This window comes from Crocuta crocuta, unplaced genomic scaffold, assembly GCF_008692635.1.
Source record: "Crocuta crocuta isolate KB4526 unplaced genomic scaffold, BGI_CrCroc_1.0 scaffold48, whole genome shotgun sequence".
NCBI classification, from domain to species: domain Eukaryota; kingdom Metazoa; phylum Chordata; class Mammalia; order Carnivora; family Hyaenidae; genus Crocuta; species Crocuta crocuta.
The window spans coordinates 7,709,276-7,731,866 of NW_027533089.1; the positions used below are offsets into that span (position 1 = coordinate 7,709,276).

The following is a 22,591-nucleotide window of genomic DNA, read 5'->3' on the forward strand; positions in this document are numbered from 1 at the left end:
GCCAGATTTCCTTAACAATTCAGTCCTTTCTTCATCAGAAATGGCACCTCTCCCATGCCACCTCAACCAATCTGGGGCCTTTACTGTTCCTTACTCATTGTTTATCTGCATTTCAAGTATTCCCCTGCTGACCTTTCCTTCAGGTGGACTCAGTATAACAACATTCTCAAGTCCACTTGACCTCTCGGCCTGTTCCCAATGCATTAGCCCTTTCCTGTTTTACTTCCCTCTTTAATCAGCTTAGATCCTAGCTAGAGCCCCTCATTTCAGTAATACTCTTGCTAATACCCTACATTCCCTTTCCACTGTCAAGAGCTGGCAAAACTCCAACCCCAGAGCTGCTCAACTATTTACTCAGTGATGAGCCCTAAACAATCAGAGCACTGTTGGGAAATGTCACACACCCGCAGAGATTGAGGCTGGTGAGTGAGAAATGACAGAGGGATAAAACAACCCTCAATGCCACACCAGGCTCCCTTACATTCCCTGGGCCAACCAATCCTTTCAAACTCCACAAATGACTGTCCAAATCTTCCCTACTTTTCAAACCTCTAACCATCCATCCCCATTCTCAACAGAAAACCCCCATCTGACTTCACTCACACAAAAACTGAAGCCAACATATGAAAACACTACCGCACTACCAACCACACGAACTACCTGCACTTTCACCCATCTGTCCTTCCACCTCAGGGCAAGCTCCCTAACCCGTGCACTTTGAATCTATCCTTTCTGGCTGCCTAGGGACTCTTCTGCTCCCCATTACCCCTATTCACTGCAACAAGATCTTTCTATTGGCTTTTAAACAGGCTCAAGCTCTCAGTAAAAACAAAAATCAACAAATCCACCACCTCTTCTTTAATCCAACAGTTATTTTCTCGCGCACTCTCTCCCCCTCCCCTCACTCCCTTTAAGGACACAACTGTAGAAAGGTGTGTCCATACTTCCATCATTTCTCATCTCTCTCACTCCTCAGCACACTCCATTCTTGTCCTCATCTTCATCGCTCCCCTGAAATAGCGATTGCTAAGGTCAACAGTAACTCCCACATGAGGCCTTCCTGTTACCTGAAGTCTCAAGAAACTTCAGACGCTACTGACGACTTTCTCCTTGTAATGCTTTCTTTCCCATGCTTCCATAACACCTTACTCCTTCCTCTGTCCAGCCACTAAATAACAGAATTCCCTAAGGCTCAATCCCAGACCTTCTTCTACTTACTTCCTATGTGATTTCACCTATACCCATGACATCAGTAACCACTTATATACAGAAAAATCTCAAGCTTAAATATCCACCCCAGATCTCTCCTCTGAGCTCCTAATGCATACAGCCAACTGCCTACTAGCCAGTACCACATGGCGTGTCAAAGGCATCTCAAACCAAGCTCATGATCTGACTCCTAAACTTGGTCGTCTTCCAGGTTCTCCATCCTGGTGAATGGTATCGCTGCACATCCAGAACCTAGGAGCCATCCTTAATAATTAATAACTTTTTGCACCTTCCTACTATATGCCCCACAGTCAACCCACCAAGTCCTGTGGATTTCACTTCTGAGACTGTTTTCCAAAACACCCGTTTCTCTGTAGCTATTGACCATCACATTTCTGGACTGTCTCTAAACTGAAAGACTGCCTCCAAACAGACCAGAGGACTCCAAGGGAATCTTCACTGAAAAGCTGCCTCTGATTATGTCACCTCCTCACCTACACCTTCAATGCTTTCCTGGTGCTCTTATGAGGACCCTACTTCCTCCAGCCTTGACTGGCACTTGCCCTCGCTTGCTGCAAACCAGCTAATGTCACCTTTCTATTCCTTAAAGATGTCACATTCCCTGCCTCTACGAGTCCTTTGGAGAACCTATCCCCCACCCCCTGCCCTTCCCCTACTCCCAGGTTAATTCTCAAACTTCTTCAGCTCTCAGGTCAACCCTCACTTCCTCAGAGAAGCCTTCTGCAAGTTCCAACACCAGCTCAGCCCCCCTCCCCTTATCTGCTCTCATAGTGCCAAGCCCCTCCCCTTTCCAGCTGGAATTTATTTAAAAAAAATTTTTTAAATTTGACTATAGTTGACACACGATATTAGTTTCAGGTGCACAACATAGCACTTCAACAAGTCTGTACGTTACAGCACGCTGACCACAAGCATAGCTGCCATCTGTCACCATACAACACTATTGCAATACCACTGACTGTGTTCCCTAGGCTGTGCCTTCCATCCCCGTGACATTCATTCCATGACTGGAAGCCTGTGTCTCCCTCTTCCCTTTACCCATTTTGCGTAACCCCCACCACCCTCCCCTCTGGCAACCATCAGATTATTCTCTGTATTTATAGGTGTGATTCTATTTGTTTGCTTGTATATTAATCTGTTCTTTTAGATTCCACGAGTGGGATCATATGGTACTTGTCTTTGTTGGACAGAGCTGCAATTTCAACGAATGTCTCCTTCCCCGAGGGAAATGTGAGCCCCATAAAGGTGGGAAACATGAACATTTTCCCCTCACTGCTGCATCCCTATCCCTAACACAGGCCTGCCATACAGCATGTGCTCAATAAACATCTATTAAATAAAATGACAACAACATTCATATTCTTATATGTGCCTTCCATTCTGCTGGTATCTCATCAGCAACAGGTCCCTCATTTTACAGTGTAGTCAGAATACTGGGAAAACCCTGTATTATAACATGAAAACATATTTCCTTCAAAAGGATTCTCACCTCAAATGTCCAAGAGCAAAAAGTACCGATCAATATTATAAAGTGACCTAATACTGTGTAAGCATTTTAGGTAACAAAATACCACACACTGGGTGGCTTATAGATATCAGCAGTTTATTGCCTGCCGTTCTGGAGGCTGGAAGTTTGAGATCAGGATACCAGCATGGTTTGGTGAGGGCCCTCTTCCAGGTCACAGACTTCACCTGGCAGAAGGGGTAAGGTGGCTCAGGGGGGTGTCTTACAAGAGCACTAATGCCATTCATGAGGGCTCCACCCTCATGACCTAATCACTCCCCAAAGGCCCCTTGTGCTAATACTACCACCTCTTGGGGGGTACGATTTCAACATATGAATTTGCAGGGTGGGGAGGGGGACACAAACATTTAGATCATGGCAGTAGCACATATGGTTTGTCTGTCCCAAATTCCTTATAACAAATACTGTGTCCGAAGGTTTCATAATAATTATAATCTGCACTGTATTTTCATACTTTTGTCAACTACAGAGGTACTTACTGATTGATCTACCAGGTAAGTAAGCCTAACATGTGAAAGGGTTTTAAAAGTCTCTACTTGCAAACTATAAACCATTTATAAATGAACACATGACTACAGAAGATGAGACGTTTACCAAACTAAACAAAAACCCTTTTGCAAAAGCCATACCTGCACCTCACCCATCCATTCTGGTTTCTGTTTGCATTTACACATGGGTAAATGATTATCTGTCTAAATGCTCGTGAAATGTTGGTAATTAACAGAGACAATAACATCCCACACTTGGTAAAGAATAACTGTCACACTACCCACTTTTGTCTTTTTATTCTTGTAAAAATTAACATCTAATCAAATATGTACAAAGCTCTCAACTAACTACAGTTTCGCTTTTTGTTTTTTAATGTCATTACTGTTGTTTTAACTCTGCATTGAAAGCTGTATGAAACAAAGTTAGGAAAACTATGTGCGGAACATTCCACCTCCTTTCATTTTCTGAGCATCAAGTTTAAGTACCATTAGCATTAGTGTGAAAGTCTGCCAAAAGTCAGCTACATTAAAAAAAAAAAAAAAAAACCTAACTTCCAAAAATCCTCCAATATTCGTGGTACTGCTTTTTAAACAGAAGCAATGGGAAGAAAGTGAAGACTAAACCAGAAAGGACTTAAGGAACCCTATATTAATATGATTAAATTACACTCCCTTTCTCAGATATAGGATGTTGCTTAACCAGGGAACCAGGGAACTGTTCATGAGGATAAGAAAAGAACTCTCTATGGTTCCCCCCATCACTTACAATACTAAACATTGAATAAGAGTATCCTGTATATTTTCCCCATTCTTTCAATCCGTTTTCTTCCAAGAGCATAGAACAGAATTCAAATTAAAGAGAAATTGTTCAATTCTCCCTGCTATACACCCTGACAATGGATACCTCCCTGAAATAATTTTTGGATTATAGATTGTTTTAATGATAACAAAAATTTAAATATTTAAAGTTAAATATTCATATTTTTCTAACTGGCCTTTATTTTCCCTACCATCCTATTCAATAACAGGATTACGAGCAGGAGGGAGGCTAAAATTCTGTTCCCCAAACTGGCTCCATAAGAGACCCCCACACTCAGGGGCTGTGGGGTGGCCCCATCTTGTTACAACTCGGAGAATTGTTGTAATAAATAGCTAATTCCTATTGCTACAAATCTCTTTTGTCCAAGATTTCCCTTTTATCTGTCTCCTTCTGCTAAATACCTTCTAGATCTTTCTCTGATCCTTCTTGTGGTTTTCAAATTTCCATATCCCAGAGCTTCTCCCTGACCCTCTCACATGTGCTCATACAGTACATTCTCTGCAGGTGTTCTTATTCAAACCAGTCAAGAAGATTCTGTAGTCTTCTTTTTACAGTTTGGTTATTGTTAAAATTTTAAACTTTTTCACTCAGCCCAGAGTCCCCACCAAGACATTTTGCCACAGCTAGGACGGGCGGTTATCTCATCTCCTTAACCCCTCCCTGAGAATTCCTGCTTTTTCAAGAAATAATTTCCCTCCTGTTTCCCACAGTACTTGATCAGGTCTCCCTTCTCTTACAGTTTTGTTTTGTTTTGTTTTTTCAAGGAAGCTTAATGCCCAGTGCAGAGCCCAATTCAGGGCTTGAACTCACAGCCTTGAGATCAAGACCTAAGCTAAGATCAAGAGTCAGAAGCTTGTGCTGACAGCTAGCTCAGAGCCTGGAGCCGGTCTTCAGATTCTGTATCTCCCTCTCTCTCTCTGGCCCTCCCCTGCTCATGCTGTCTCTATCGCTCTCTCAAAAATAAATAAAACATTAAAAAAAAAAAAAAGAGAGAGTCAGAAGTTTAACCGACTGAGCCATCCAGGTGCCCCTATTATGGGTATTTTCAATTAGGATTTTAATAGAACATTTATTCTTATTTTCCTAATTTATGTTCATTTACACTTTTTACATGTTCTGGCTACTAACTTAAAAACAAAATGAAATCTAATACAGTTAATCTATGTTGTGTCAACTTCTAAAGTTTTTGTATTATTTACATTTTTTAAATTTCATTTTACACCGAGTCTCCGATATGGGATTTGTTTTTATAATGCCTAACAAGAAGTGTAAGGGAGTGACAGTGGGGGAAAAGGCCACCTTCTTCAGCTTTCTCTTCTCCTAAGCTGGTTTCCAGCCCCCAATCCACTGTAGAATTCTCCCCTTAGAAATTCAGTTCATTTTCTAGGGCCTTACACCTGAAAGTACAGATGGCACATTTTATTTACTTGGTAAATGTGAAGTTTTTGTTTTTCAAACCTAAGAGCTCCAACGGCAGCCATTAGATTTTGGTTAAGCCAGGATGACTTAAACCTGGAGACAACAGTAATTGGAAGATCATACAAACAATAAGGGGTTGACTATGTGTACAATTTGAGGGCTCATCTTTAAGGAAATCAACATTGAAAATACAACACACCCTCCAAGCCTTAGAAGAGGTTAGCGTGTTCTCAGCAGGTGGCGTGTGTCTCCTGAGGACTTGGGAAGAGCAATGCAGCGAACTTCTACCCAACTCCCGGTGTTCCGGAACTTCCTTCCTGGAAGGGAGCCTCTTGGCTTGGGATATGTCTTGGCTTTCTGCCCACACTGTGAAATCAAGGAAAAAGCTGGACAGGGCAAGGATTTTCCAAATACGTTCTGTTCTTTTTCTAAAGGAAGCTGGGAAGTCAGAACCTAAGGAGAGAGGGACTATCTCACCTTCAGGTTGTTGATCCAATTACCTCTGAGAGAGTCCCTGGGAAGCGGGGAAGTGGCTGAGGTGGGACAAAGCCTGCCTGCCTTCTAGGTCTCTCTGTTTGCCTGCTCTACACAGGAACCAGAGACAATATTAACTGGGTTAGGGGAGCTGAAGAACAACTGAGCAAATCTCTCCCAACTGTTGAGTCTAAAATGCATTTCATTCAACTAGAGAGGGACCTAGAATCGAATCCTCTTGGTTCATCAGACTTGTAGGTCTGATGAAAGGGACTAAGACGCCTACATTGCAAGATCAAATGCACCTGGCACAGTGCTTAGCACACGTAGCCACTTGTGATAATTCCTAGGGAGTGTGACATGGCCATTCCCGTCACCGAGAGGTGGAGGCTAGGTCTCTGCCCCCATGAATCTGGGCTGGCCTTGTCACCTGCTGACAAACAGTTGGTAGAAGAGAGGCTGTGAGGGCTCTGGAGCCAAGGCAGACCTCAGAAAACCTTGCAGCATCTGCCTTTTGCTCTCTTGGGCATTGCCCTAAACCTGCCATGTAAAGACGCCGGTCTAGGGGTCCCTGGGTGGCTCAGTTGGTTAAGCGTCTGGCTTCAGCTCAGGTCATGATCTCACAGTTTGTAGGTTCAGAGCCTGGAGACTGTTTCAGATTCTGTGTCTCCCTCACTGTCTGCCCCTCCCCCACTCGTGCTCCATCTCTATCTCAAAAATAAATAAAAACCAATTTAATAATAACTAAAAAAAGACACGGGTCTAGTCTACTGGAGCGTGAGGCCACCTGGAGAACTGAGACGCCCAGCTGACGGACAACCCTCCATACCAACTCCCAGCCACTCTAGAAAGCTCGCTTCCATCTTCCAGCCCAGCGGACCCTCCGGCTGCACCCAGCCCTATGAATGAGTCTGTAAGCAGCTGGGTAACTGCCAGGCCCCCCACAGAATCGGGACAAATAAGAAATCATTGTTGTACGCTGCTAGGTTTGGGGTGCTTATTCACGAATACACCTAAACACCACTCAATAAAGGATAGCACTTATTATCACCACCTTTTCCTAACCAAGGAATGTTACACCCATCTGTCAAATGTTACCAAGTCACAGAGCGACAGATATTTGGGATCTGAAGCAATGGGATCATTTCCCTCTCCTTCTTTCCCCTTGGCCTAGAGCCCTGGCAGCTTGTATTCACCTCTAATCTGATTGGGGGATGTAGCCGCTTAAGTGAGAACAGCCAAGGAGTTTCTAAATTCTCTAGGTGAACTTTCATGCTGGTCTTTAAGGGCCAACCAACGTACTTTGAGAGCGGTTTCTCTTCTGACCTCTTCCCAAAGATTGCTTTTGCTAAGTGCACGGTTTCCCAACACACGTGGTACTTAACAGCCTGATGCAATATCCACTTTGACAATCAGGCAGCCAAAGAAAAATCTGAACACAGGGACATAGTTCCCTGAACTACTTCACAGGCTAAGAGGTGCTGCACAAATCAATCACGTGTAGCTCCGGGTGACCTCAAGGTTAACACTGACAAACATACAAACCTCACGTTTAAACTCAGGGTAAGTCCTATTAAAGTACCTCAGCTTGATCAATAGACTTGGTAAGAAAGAACTATCCCGGGACAATGCTCTGAAGCAAGACGTAAGTGAGTGTGGTCATGGAAACACAGACCCAGCAGGGTCAGGAGAGCCTCACAAAGACAGTGTCACACTGCCCTGACCTGTAGACCTCGGAGTCTTGCTGACACTCTCCCGTGCTGCCTCCCAGTAATAACTGCAAGCTCCCAAGATTTCTTGGAATGGTGGCTCTGAGCCTTTCTCACTCGTGGAGCTCCTCGTGCCATCCTTCCTGCATGGACCAACTGCAGGCTTGTGCGGGTGTGTTTTTAAGAGGAAAATATTATGCTCATTGTTACAGTTCCAATACATCAATGCCATTTAAACATGATCCTCACTTCTTGAAGGTGGGTGAGGGGCAGGAGTTAACCAGGTGATAGGGACAGAGGAGCGCACTTGTGATGAGCACCCGGGGAGGTACAGAAGTGCTGAGTCACTGAACTGTATACCTGAAATGAATATTATACTGTACATCAAATGGACTTGAAACAAAACCTTTAACAATAAATAAACAAACATCCTCACTTCTTGCTGTGTGAGTTGCAAGCCTAGTAATCTTAGGCAAGTGGGTTCTACTCACAGAAATTCCACTGAAATTATATATCCCGTACTACCTTGTAGAAAACATTGTCTAAGAATAATCCCAGATGGCCGTTTTCATTCGTACTCTTAAAGCTCTCTGGATTAAACCCATGAACTTACCCCTCACCCTAATACTTTTACGGAGGAGTCCCCAGGCATGTTGCTCTTGGCCGGCACAGAGGAACATGGCGTGAAATGGCATCTTGAAGCAAGGTCAGTAGGTTTTACTGGGGATGTTGATGAGAATGCTGGCCTCCGCAAATGCAGTGTTTTCTTGCTGAAAATCCAAAGGGGAAGTTTCTCTCACCCACTAGGATCGGGAAGAGATGGATTTCTCCTATTTGGTTTTGGTTCTTGACGCCTTAAATCTTATTGTAGGCCGTCTGCCTCTTCTCTTAGGCTGCTGGAAAGCCAGAACCTGAAGGTATGCTTACCAACCTCGCTCTTAACTCCATCTTACTTTCTTTTGGCTTATTTTTCTTTCTCATCCTAAACTCACTGTATCCTGTCACGTTATACGGATCTTTGTAAGTCATCCCAGGTCGCTTTTGGAACAAGGTAGGGTATAAATCAAACTAAAGGTATTATAATCGGTGTGTATGCCTAGCCCCCCTACTCCAGATGGGGAGCTCTTGGAAGCAAGGGCTGTCACTGCCCCACTGCAGGTCTAGCACTGTGCCTTTACTGCTGAATGAATACTCAGGGAACTAAATGGTAGAATAGGTAACTTCTGAGAGCACTGTGTTAACTAGATTATAAAGCAAGCAGTATACTCATGATTTTATCTTTTATCTTCAAAGCAAAAGCACGTATGTGTCAAAGGATGCACGTACAAGGGTGTTTACTACAGCATTAGAAGCAACCCTAAGGTGCAGTGATAGGGAAATGATTATATTGGTGAAGCCACACTATCACAGGTTATACAGACATTCAAATGAGCAAGACGATAACAGAAGGGCATCTACCCATCACACACTATGGAGTGGGGCGGGGGGAAGCAGGCTATGAAATAATACATTTTTCACAAATACCTAACTGGGTTATTTTGGCATTTGTAGAGAAGAAGGGCTATGCCTTCCAACTGCTACCTGGCTGTGTTTGGGAGTGAAACCAGGGGAGACAGCAGCTGGAGAAAGTGGAAAATGTGAACTGTCATTCTCTTCAGTATTGGTTGTTTTAATGGTTTTTATGTTTTTTTTAAAACGAGCAAGTTCCACTTTTGTCTTTTAAAAATAAAGAACAGTGCAGAAAACATTTAGTGACTTGAGGTTACAAAGCAGTCTCCAATCCTCAAGATCCCAAATGCCTCAAAGGTTTGGTTGGGGATGCTAAGCTGGGTGCTCCCAACAGGCTGCCTTTGGTCCAGGCAGCCAGGCCCTCAAGGTGGGTGACTTGGTCTCCCACCCTTACAGCCTTTATCCCGCCCTGGACTCCTCCACTAAGTGGGTAGGAAATTGGTCTGTTTAGTGACATTCATACAGGTTTTCAAAATATGAAAAGGTAATGAATCTTTCTCAATCAGAATACAGCTGCAGTCTTTACAAGTTGTTAAAATAGCAGGCAACAAATCAGAAAACATTTAAATTCTTAATTGTCCCAATGTTTTTTGTACATATTAGAGCAAAATGTGTTAACTGAGCAGGACTAGGTTGGGAAATTAGGTCCCTAAAATGTTAACACTCTGTAAAAGAGGTAGGGGGGGTTAATTGTTCTAAAATTTTCCCCGAATGAAAATTCCTTCTTCCCCATTGCACCAAGTAAATATATACCAAATAGAAGTTTTCTAGGTCTTCAAAATATAATTTTGAAAGGTATTTCTAAGCCTGTTTGGAGAAGGTACTTAAATTACCTTGACCAAGATAGATTCTCCATGCCCCCAAAACTTAAAAATTAAATAAATCAAAACCAATGTATAAACCCATCGATGTACAGTTATCTCTAGGGTGGCCATGGCAGGATACGGTGGTGACCAACATAGCACAGGCCGGAATCCAAACACGGGACTCTATGGGAATAGTCAGGTGGACACCTGTTAAGTCCAGAGCTCAGAGGTAACGTCAGAGAGCATGAGACATATATAGCAGACAGCTGAGAAGTAAAGCCACATGCTGAAAGAAAACACATCAACTGAGGTTAAGAAAATCAAACAAAGCAAAGATGAGTCAAAGGGAGGCTCCATCTAGGTCAGACTACGGATGATTAAAACAAGCAACGAAGGAGGCAACCAGAGTGAACCCTGACCCCCATGTACGTTCTCTTCTGTGCTCGGTTGTACTTGCCCACTGGTGATGGTGTCAGGGGTAGGAGTCAGGTGTTAATTGTTAGGAAAGGCAATCAAAGGCATGCAGATAAACTTTGCCCTTCATTAACTCCAGGCCACAGATATTGGAAAACCACTCAAGGACGATGCATGCTGCCTCACCTATTTCTCCAGGAAGGTTTTTCCGCAATCCCAAAGCCTATGATTGATGGTTCCAGTTTGATTGTAGATCTCGAACTAGAGGTCTAAGAAACCTTTGATAATCTAACCCTTTTACACAAGGTGATGAGGATATTTTTCCCTTTCTCACTGAGGCAAGCAGCTAATAACCTAATGAGTTTGGTCAGCACATGGGGTTTTTGAAACAACACAGTCCAACCACGTCTTCTATAAGAACTTCTCAAAACGGCAAGGGACGTTATGAGCCTACACTCTGCACTATGAACCCCTCTGCTCCCTACCCAGCTGATGAAAGTGGACGTGACCTAAACCCACCAGCCAATTTATTCGGGATCCATTTGTCCTCTTCACCTACAGAGAAAAATCTGCTCTAAAGACACGGTTTTCAAATCCAAGTTTACTCCTTCCACGCTTCCTTCTCCCTCAAAACCATTTTACTTTGAAGTGGACACAATTGGTAGGAAGGCCCCTTTTGCACCTGTCCATCCAGCTGCCTTCCCTACTGTGAGTCCTGCATCCACGAGCACACCATATGAGCTCCCACACCCCCACCTGTCCCCACCGACAGCTGTCCAGATTTCCCAGTCAACTCCACGCTCCCCTCTACCTCCTCCAGCATCTCCAACCCAAATGCAACCTGCTTATGCATCCATTAGGCAAATGGTTTCCTAACAGTGGACTCTGATCCGCTCGCAGGTAAGTTATTCAGAACACTGAGGAGGAACAGAAACCAGAATGCGGCGCACAAAAGCGTGCCTATTGTTTCATGAAACCGGCCGCAGACTCACACATACTGACTTCTGTCCTGGGCCGCAGTGCAAAACCTGTTCTGTACCATGTCGTAATCCAAAAATGTTTGAAACACTGCTGGCGACAAGCCTTTGGCCCTCTAGTCAGACTCCCCCTTGCTATCCGTGCCCCTGCTCCACAACTCTCTTCCTCACGCTAAAGACTGGACTCACTTCCAGCTGTCTTCTTTGCCCGCTGTTTTCACAAACCTTGGCCTTTTACAGTGATTCACAAGCTCCTTCTCATGTAGCCACAGGATTGCCTTCTCCTTGAACCAACCAATGTTCTGATGTTCTGAGCAAAAAAAAAAAAAAAAAATCCTTTGCTATTCCTGCCTTCTTTTCAGGTCTGGGATCTGCTTGCAGAACATCCAACTGCCTCCCTATGAATAACAAACCTCAGAGCAGCAGGACTCCATTTCTTTGCGTGCTACCTTTCATCTCCAGCAAGAAAAAAACACCACCAAAGTCACTCTCGATACCTTAGATTTTCCTACAAAATGACCCTGCTTTCCTGATGTAACACGTTCTCGGGTGTCACACGTTCAGCGCCTGATAGCAATGCCAGGTGAATACAGCTCATCTCAAATGGTGAGTTAGAGTCTCGTTCTCATCCTTGAGAGCAGATGGTTTCTCCACCTCCATACTGCTATCTTCTTCCCCTCACAAGGCAAATGGAAGGAGGGAGAGCACAGCAAGGTGGCTCCACGTGTGTGGCGGCATCCTTTTCTCTCTCAAGGACGAGGGCACAAGCTGTCCGGCACAGGTCCACCACCCTCTCCTGCCCTGCCTTGTCCAACTGCCCACAATTCTCACCCCGACAATTAATTCATTATCTTCCTCCGCAGAAAAAAAAAAAAAGAAAAAAAAAACCAACTAGTTTTCTCTATCTTCCCATACACTGTTCAGTTTACTTCTTTCTGCCAAAATGACTACCCTACTTTTTAAGCGTCCAAGAGATATCAAAGCTAAATGGAGCCTTAATGTGTAGGATATGGGACACTGATCTGAGAAGAAGGGGGCGGGGAGACATGGAGGTCCGGAGGTTTCTTATGAAACCTGTTCAGTTTCCTCTCCTACTTGGAAGGCCAGCTTGGAGGGAGACACATAAACACTGGGTGGGCCTCTTTTAGAGCACCAGGGGAGGAGAGAGCTGCACTAGACTCAAAAGGGCTAGGAACACTCTCTGAGGGAAAGGGAGAGAAGGGAGGTCACACCTAGGGCACATTCCAGAATTTGCCTTGAAGCTCCACTACTCCCTTTCTGTAGCCCAACCCCTTTCCCACTTCCCAGTTGGGACTCAAGGGCTCCTTTACGACCTCTCTGGTCGCTGGGATGGCCCTCATCCCCTCGAGTCGCCACTTCTTCCTCCCCACTCCCATGGCTGGGAATGCTCTTAACCAGTCTAGCACTGCGCTGAGTTAGGTTTCAGATTGTTCCCTGCTCCCAAGGCCTCGGCCTCCTTTGGTAATCAAACCAGTCTCTCTCCAATGGAGATTTCGAAAAAGGAAGGAAAAGATAAGCCCACGCTTGCATCCATACCCCCAGGGCCTTTGAGAAGACCCAGCTCCTTTGGGTTACCCTTCAGCTTCTCAACCACTACCGTTCCCAGGCACCTCCAAGTGTACACAGCTGTAGTTGCAAAGAGCCATTTATTATTCTTTCCAACAAGGTCAAGAAGGCTTAGAGTGAAATGCATAGGAAAAGAAAGCTCACAGCGTAAACAATCATAACCCCTAAACAGCTGGATGCCAGGTGCCCAGCTCCACCAGGTTAAAACTCATTCCACCAGGAATTGCAGGGGCAGGAAGAAAAGAAGCACTCTCAAAATATATTCTCCAGATCATCTGATGGGGGTGTGTGGCGGGGGTAGGTGGCAAGTCATCCAAAGTCCACCGCTCCTCAAGCCATTCTTTCCAATTTTCTAGCATGGCAGGAGTCCACTTATCTAATTTAGTTTCATCCCTAATTTAAAGAAAAGATTAACACGGAGGAAAAAAATCTCTTCTTCACACTTAAAAGGAAACTGGCATTCTGTCATATTACCTTCACTGGCTCTGCAAAGATGAAGCTGCATTCCAGCCTATATACCATGTGCCCAGACAGCAGTATCTCTCTTAACACACACACAGTCCAAGATCCATCTTTCTCAACTCCACTGATGACTGAGTGAAGATTTCACTAAAATGACGGCTTTCCCGCTTCACACCTCAACTCCTAACATCCACACAAACCCTCCCATCCTGTCCCTAAACTGGTATCGGATTCATTTAAACAACTGTCAAAGATCACTCTTTAAAAACAATTTTATAACTTCACATAAACATGTGAGCTAAATTAACACTCAGATGTGTACTTTAAGAAAAAAAATATTGGCCAGCAACAGTGAGCCTTTAATGAACTTCGACAACTCAAAGTACTTTCACAGGGGGTTTCCCACCCTCTTGGGCTGTAGGAAAATGCTAGCATTACGGATCCCATTTCAAGGCTGGGTAAATCGAGGTTCTCAGTTCAATAAACTTGCCGGGGTTACAATGGTAGAGCTGTGAATAGAACCCAGTCCCTTTCCCACTAGACCCTACTGCATGAGGTGGCTAAACATGAGACCCACTTGAGAACTACCAGGGCGAATAAAAGCTTGTTTTATTTAGTAGGGGGGAGGGAGGAGAGGGGGAGACTTACCCACTTGATGCACCTGACTGTGTACCGGCCTCTAACAAGAAAGCTTTCCCTAGCTGCCCCACGCACCCACCCCTTCGAGCTGCGACCCCAGCGGCACCGCCGGGCCGACCTAGCAGCACGAATCGCGCACACCCGGGGGCGGGAGTGGGGCGGGGGGCGTGCGGGCGGCGCGGGCCCGCGNCGGGTTACCGCAGAGCGGCTCCTTAAAGGGGCCGCGGCCGCTCCGGCTCCGGCTCCGGCTCCCGCTCCGGCTCCGGCTCCCGCTCCGGCTCGTGGGGGCTCCGACCCGCGGCCAAAGTGGGCGGGGCCCTGAGGCCAGCTGTGCGGCCGACCTTCGGGAGCCGGGACTTGAGTCCGCGAAAGGGTTCGGAAACGGGAACACCCAAGGCGGGCTGCGGTGAGATCGTGCAAGAACCCACCTGGCCAGAGACAGGGCTGTGCGGTGCCTCGGCTTCCCAAAACAAGTAGCCAAACAAACAAGTGACCAGAACGGTCTCAGTCTGCATCCACAGCGGTCAGTACCTGGGCTCGCCACGTTACCCAAATTCTTTTCAGATTATCAATTTATATTCTATTTCTAACAGAAAGGAGATGAAAGAGTAACCGCTGATTTTTCATGCCACGTCTGACTTGGCCACAGCCCTATTCTTGCTTGGGGCTGCAGGTGCACTCCAAACTGGGTAGGGGGCGTGTGTGGAAGAGGCACGTTCTCTCGGAGCGGCCTCCTCCGGAATCCCTAAAAAACACCCTAGAGAGTGCGCCAGCACTGCACCTACACCCAACACCTGGAGTCCTTCTGCTGTCAGGGTGGGGAAGTAGGATTTGAATCTTTGGTGCTGCCAGAAAATTCCTAGTTGCCCAGTGCATAAAGTTTGCCATTCAAGAGTAGCGCTTCTGACCTAGCAAATAGAGCCTCAGAAACCTTCAAATGTTCTAGATCAACAGGATGGGGTTTTGAATAAAACAAAATAAGGAAGAAGTACATTTAGGCTGTTATAATTTCTGAAAAGTAATCACAAATACTCAGAAAGAGATGAGTTCTAATGTTAATTAGTAAGCACCTCTATTGATAATGTAGGGCAGTTATTTGTAAGAAATGGCTATCAATAAAGCTGATCTGTTTTGCCTAATATTTACATGCACACAAATACACATTAGCTAGCTGAACCTCAATGAGGCTCAATTTCTTCATCTATAAAATGGGGATAATAATTCATGGAGACCCAGTCTTGGCTACTGTACCTCAGACTAACCTAGAAAGATAAACCCTTATTCTACCCTACAGGGACAGGAGGCTGCCTGCAGTCAAGCAAGGAGGAAGAGCCTGTAGGCCTTCAAGTGCATTTCTCCATTCTCTCCCCGAGACTCTCGGGACATACCAGGGCATCAGTTACCTTTGACCACAACCTGCCCCATCACATCTGATTCACACAGCCCTTGACAACTTTGGTTTGCCCCATATCTGCATGTACAGGTTGGTTATGTGTACCCTTCTGTGGGATCAGTCCTACATGTACAGATCGCACATGTCATCTCAGGACTCTGTCTCAAGATACCTCCTCCAGACCCTCCCCTGGGTCTGTCTCCAGTGGCTGATAGTTGTTGGGTTTTCCTGATAAATGCACCATCATTATCTTTGATATGCATATTTTCTAACACCCAGAGCGGCAGCCAAAGACAAGTAAACTCGCAGAAATCCACTCTATTCTAGGTCCCACTGTATTCCTTCATGTTAGGCCTCTGCAAATGCACCATCAAATCTGCAGGATTATTGTGAGATTATACAGAGCATGGAAGTGAATCCATCAAGGACAAGTCCTGAGATAAGGAAAGGAATTTGGTAAATATTAGGTGTTTTGAAATTTTTGACTAATCGAAACTCAAAATGACCTTAGGAGGTAGAAAAATGTATCAACTGCATATTTTCATGAAAACTATAATGCAGCTTAATTTCTTTATAAATCGTCATTTCATTATTCCCATTTAAATCTTTAATCATCCTTAACTTTGTTTTTCCAATATCTCCCAGGAAAGCTCCTCCAAATTCTATGTTTACTATCTGAAGCTTTTCTGCTTGTTAACTGTGAAGTATCAAAGCTGGGCTGCACTTTTCGTACCTTTGTTCATTGAAACAGTTCAGAGAAATGAAATTATTTATCTTTGCTTAAAATAGAGAAAAATACAAACGTTCTTTTGAGGCAATTTTTTCTGATAAAAATTTTTTTTCATAGTCTGTAGACAAGAGACATGGTTTATTATATTTGTTCCTCTCTATGCAAGGTATCTCTTTTCTTTGTGTATATTTGGGTTTCTTTTAATTTCTTTTTTTAATTCTAGCATGATTAATGTAAAGTGTTGTATTAGTTTCAGGTGAGCAATACAATGTTTGACAACTCTATACATTACTCAGCCCTCATCATAAGTGTACACTTAACCTCCCTCACCTATTTCACCCATCCTCACGCACATTTATATACACACACAATATCTACTTTATCCATTCATCTATCGGTCACTTGGGCTGCTTCCATAATTTGACTGTTGTAATTAATGCTGAAATAAGCATACGGGTGCATGTATCTTTTCAAATTGGTGTTTTCTGGATTCTTTGGGAAAATACTCACTAGTGGAATTATTGGATTACATAGTAATTCTATTTTTTAATTTTCAGAGAAAAATCCATAGTTTTCCACAGTGACTACACCAGTTTGCGTTCCCACCAACAGAGCATGAAGGGTACTTTTTCTCCATGTTCTTGCCAAAACTTATTGTTTCTTGTGGTTTTGATTTTAGCCATTCTGACAGGTGTGAGGTAATATCTTGTAGTTTTGATTTGCATTTCCTGATGAGTGATATTGTGCATCTTTGCACATGTCTGTTGGCCATCCATCTGTATGTCTTCTTTGGAGAAATGTCTGTTCATGTCTTCAGCTCATTTTCAAAATGGGTTATTTGGGTTTTTGGTGTTGAGTTGTATATGTTCTTTATATATTTTGGATACTAACCCTTTATCAGGTATGTCATTTGCAAATATTTTCTCCCATTCAGTGGGTTGACTTTAGTTTTGTTGACTACTTCCTTTGCTGTGCAGAGGTTTTTTTGTTTGTTTTGACGTAGTCCCAATAGTTCGTTTTTTTTTGTTTTGTTTTGTTTTTCTTTCGTTTTTACTTTTGTTTCCCTTGCCTTAGAAGACCCATCTAGAGGGGCACCTGGGTGGCTCAGTTGGTTAAGAGTCCAACTCTTGATTTTCGCTCAGGTCAAGATATCACATTTGTGGGATTGACCCTTGTGTCAGTCTCCGTGATGGGTGTGGAACCTGCCCCATCTCGATCTCTCTCTCACTCAAAAAAAAAAAAAAAAAAAAAAAAAGGACATATCTAGAAAAATGTTGTGGCTGATGTCAAAGAAATTACTGTCTATGCTCTCTTCTAGGATTTTTATAGTTTCAGGTCTCATATTCAGCTCTTTAATCCATTTTGAGTTTATTTTGGTGTATGGTATAAGAAAGTGGTCCAATTTCATTCTTTGCATGTTGCTGTCCAGTTTTCCCAGAACCACTTGTTGAAGACAAATTTTCCTGACAAAGTTGTTTCCAAAAATTCCCAACCTACTAAATAGAAATAATTACTTAGAAAACTGAGACCAAAAGCTGCTTCTGTCTAAAATAACAAGATAATTAAAGCAAAAATATTTTGGAAGACTGCCTCCATTATCCACTCTGCTCTGTTAGTGAGGATATAACCAAAATAACACCAAGCATTTGATCAGAAAGATTTAGTCAAAAATTAATAACCCCAGGTACTACTTTATAATTGTTATCGGTAGTTTTAATGTATCAAGAATTTGTTAGGTTTTTTTTTTCAGTATTTAAAAGTCCTTTCATTTCTTTTTCAGAGTTTTTGAAGAAAAAACTATTTCTGGATATTAGCAATGGTTATCTCTGGGTGGGTGAGATCCTTAAGTATTTTGTGTCCTTTTTGCTTATGTGATTTTTTTCCTATAATATGTATGTACTGCTTTTGTGTGTATTTTTATTTTTAATGAAAGTAATATATATTTAAGTGAAAATTCAAATAGTTCAGAAAGGCTCATAGCAAAAACACCCAAGTCCTATCAATCCCCTGACCTACTTCCCCCCACACAGCATCACCCCACGTTCCAAATAACCCTGCTAGGTGTTCCTTTCCTAAATGATGTGCTTATACCAATGCTTCCTGACTGTCAGTGTTAGACATTATTCACTGACTTCTTGCCATGGTACTTAAGGATTTAGCTCTTTTATACATACCGCCACCACCACTTTGCCTTCACGGTTCCTTCTCACACAACTACATCACCACTTTCATTCAAATCAGTAATTTGTGTTTAATCCTGTCAGTGTAAATACAGCTCATTGTTGAATCAAGTAAGGTGCTATGATAATGCTTCACTTGACTATCCCCTGTTCTCCCTGGATCTAATAACTACCTGGCGTTTTCACTTTTTTAAATGTATCTAACTCAAATTTTACTCAGATGCTTCAACATGTCTATCAAATGCCCACCAATAATATCTTCCAATGCGCAAATATTGGAATTCACTCTCTGATGTAAACTAAAGCACAGATTTTAGTAGTTTACTGAGGGTGTGCTCGACGGTAAGTTTTTTAGAGTGCTTGCATATCTGAAAATGTCTGTATTCTAGTCTCATCCTCGATTGATAATTTGGATAGGTTGAAAGTCATGTTCCCTCAGCTTTTTAAAAGCACTGTCCCACTGTCTTTTACTTCCTGTGGTTGACAGTGTAATAAATGCCTAATGCCTTTCTAGTTCCCCTTCCTCTGTATCTGGCCTGTTTTTCTTTGCAGAATCTTCTTTATAGTCTCAAATTTCACAACAATCTGCCTTAGAATGGGTCTTTTTACTTTGATTGTGCTAGACCCTCAGGGGTGCTTTTAATCTTATCTGCAAATTTTTCCTTTTCTTATTTCTTCACTAATTTCCTCCTCATTTTCTATTTTCTCTCTGGAAACTCTTGCGAGCAGGATGATGGGCCTTCTTTATTATTCTCTAGACTCCTTGTCCTTTTATCCCACTGACTATCTCTGCATCTTTCTTTTCTACTACTTATTGCCTAAGTCAGAGGTTCTCAACTGGGGCAAGGGCTGGGGGTGTTGATTCATTACCATTTGGCAATGTCTGGTGATACTTTTGGTTGTCATCACAGAGAAAGGGAGCATCTGTGGGCATCTAGTAGGGAGAGGCCAGGAAGGCTCCTAACCACTTCACAATGCACAGGACAGCCTCCCACAACAAAAACTTTCCAATCACAAACATCTGTCATGCCAAGATTGAGAAATCCTGGACCAGGAGCATTACTTCCAACCTTCTACTGAAGTTTCTATTTCTCACATCTTTTTCTTCCCCATTCTCCAATCAGGCCTTTTGTTATGGGAACTCTCCATCAAAAGATAAACTCCTTTCTCCCAGGAAAGGAACTTCATACGTCATGGAGGGATTGTGTTGGTGGTACTATGGTCAGTGTGAAGTGCAGGAATGCAGGATGGCAGAAGCAGGGGGAGAAGGGAGCCAGTGGTGGCCAAGAGCTTTGAAAACAACTTGAAGACAATTCTCCTTCTTCAGGTTTGCGCCTCACCCCTGCCTTCTATGCCTCATCTCTGCCTTCCGTGGGACACTGATCATCACCAAGTGCTAAGGCTCTTCAAAACACTTTGGTTAAACCCCTCTTCCACTTTGCCAAGTCAATTATCTCTACTTCATCCAACTTCTGTCTTCTAAAATTTGTTGAAATCTTCGATCTATTATAGACTTTTCTCCCCTTTTCTTTTTTCCTTGTGGATTATATCTTGTAAACCCTTTTCTACACTATCATTTGAGTGCCACTTTGCAAAGAATAAGGATAAACATAATTTTTTTTTAAATCACAGGAAGGGATCCAGAACAGAGAAAGGGGAAAACAGAAACCTATTTTTTGTAAATGTCTAACTTGTTTTTAATCATGACAAAATTTTTACAAATTTTTCAAATTAATTGAAATTAATGTTACCAATCATCAGTTTATATCCATAACTTTTTTCCATTTTATAACCTTATTTATTTTCTGTTCTTTTCTTTTTTATTGAAGCATAGTTGACACACGATGGTACATTAGTTTTAGACATACAACGTAGTGATTCAACAGCTTTATACATTATGCTAGGCTCATCATGAGTGTTTTACCATCTGTCACCACACAATACTATTATAGTACCATTGATTATATTCTCTAAGCTATACCTTTCATTGCCATGACGTATCCATTACATTACTGGAAGCCTGTACCTTCTATTCCATTTCACTCATTTTGCCCATCACCCATCTGCTCCCCTCTGGCAACCATCAGTTTGTTCTCTGTGTTTATGGCTCTGTTATTGCTTTGTTTGCTTGTTTGTTATGATTTTTAGATTTCACATATAAGTAAAATCATATGGTTTTTGTCTTTCTATGTCTGACTTATTTAACTCTGCAGAACACACTCTAGCTCCATTCATGTTGTCACAAATGGCAAAATCTCATTCTTTTTTATGGTTAAGTAATATTGCACATCTTCTTTATCCATTCATCTATCAATGGACACTTAGGTTGCATCCATATTTTGACTACTATAAATGGTGCTGCGATAATATATTTATAACTTTTAGATTAGTTTATTGAGTATCCTCCCAGATACTTTTCCATGCATATTTTATTTGTATATATGTTGATTTTTTTAAAACAACAAAAAGGACTAAAACATACATATTATTTTGTAATTGCTCAGACTACCCCATTCAACAGACACCATAATGTGTTTTACCACTCCCTTACTGATAAGACATTTATGGACCTAACTGTTGGACCAAACTGTCAGTTTTCCAGGAAGAGCAAAACAATAATGTCTGACTAGAAACTAATTCTAAGAGTCAAAGTCAGTTTAGACTAGATGGAGAAACACTGGAGGGTTCCTGCTTAGGTCAAGAGGAGGACAAGGGGTTACCTACTCTCCCACTGATAATACAGTGATATTTGAAGTATCAGTCAGGGGAACTAGTGAAAGAGAGAAAGTAAAAACACAACTCTCAGGAAAAAATTACAAAGTCGTCATTATTTCTGGATTATATGATTGTATACCTCGGAGACCCAAGAAAATCAACTGAGAAAATATATCAACAACAGAAAATTAAGTATGGAAGTAGGATATAATATTAATTATGAAAGTCTGTGATATATACGCATATGTGTATATGTGTGTGTCCATATAAATATGTATAATGTGCACATGTATATTTGTACACATACACATACACAATACCCCTTACAAAATAAAAGACTCCACTTACAATTATAGAAAAAATGAAAAGTGCCTAGGAATAAATTTAACAGGGAATATGCAAAGCGTGTATGAGGAAAACTTTAAAACACTCCTGCAGGAAGCAAAAGTAGACTTGAATAAATGAAAAGACAGACCATGTTCTTAGACAGGAAAAGTTGATATGTGTCAAGTCTCCATAAATTTTAATTTTTTTTAATGTTTTAGTTATTTTTGAGAGAGAGAGAGAGAGAGACAGCATGAGCAGGGGAGGGTCGGAGAGAGAGGGAGACACAGACTCCACAGCAGGCTCCAGGCTCTAAGCTGTCAGCACAGAGCCCGACGCGGGGCTCGAACCCACAAACTGTAAGACCATGACCTGAGCCGAAGTTGGACGCTCAACCGACTGAGCCATCCAGGGGTCCCCCAAATTTTAATTTTTAAATTTATTGCAATCTCAATGAAAATACCAAGAGGTTATTTTTTTTGGAATAGGACAAGCTGATTCTGAAGTTCATATGAAAAAGTAAACAAGCAAGAATAACTTTTGAAAAGGGATAGTTGTCTATACATATTTAAAAAAAACAAACTACAAAACCTCAATAATGAAACACTTAGGGATTACCATAGGAATAGACTAATGGAATTGAATAGAAAACCTAGAAAAAGACCCAAATAAGTAGCATCTCAAATCAGAGAGGTAAGAAGGACTTTTTAATAAATGTGTATTATGTGGAAAAATTAAGTTAAAACTGTATCTCACATTGTATGAGATAAATCCCAAATGGGTCAAATATGTAAAGTACGAACACTCAAATGTACTATAAGAAAATACGACAGTAAACTATAAAGAAAACCCACTGTCTTTAANAAAGAAAATATGAGTGAATTCTCTTCTTACCTTGGAATGGGGAGGTCTTTCTAATTATGACTTAAAATCTACAAGTCATAAATATTAACAAATCTGACTAATTAAGAATCAAAACCCAGGGGTGCCTGGGTGGCTCACTTGGTTAAGTGTCTGACTTTGGCTCTGATCACGATCTTGCAGTTTGTGGGTTGGAGCCCTGTGTCGGGCTCTGTGTCGGGGTGTGTGCTCACAGCTCAGAGCCTGGAGCCTGCTTCAGATTATGTTTCTACCTCTCTGTCTGCCTCTCCCCTGCCTGGGCTCTCTCTCTCTCTCTCAAAAATAAATAA

General features: G+C 42.4%; 1 protein-coding gene across 9 annotated transcripts in view; it reads right to left on the reverse strand.

Moving 5' to 3' along the window:
- Positions 1-22,591, reverse strand: part of TLCD4 (TLC domain containing 4) — a 98,274-nt gene that overhangs the window by 50,023 nt on the left and 25,660 nt on the right. Inside the window, exon 3 of one of the 9 annotated variants that reach the window (XM_077746125.1) lies at positions 8,279-8,435. The exons of 7 other annotated variants lie outside the window; for them this stretch is intronic. The gene's annotated coding sequence lies outside the window, so the exon portion shown is untranslated. Of the gene's footprint in view, positions 1-8,278; positions 8,436-14,068; positions 14,090-22,591 lie in introns of those variants that run through there. One more of the 9 variants, XM_077746132.1, reaches the window with a different exon arrangement.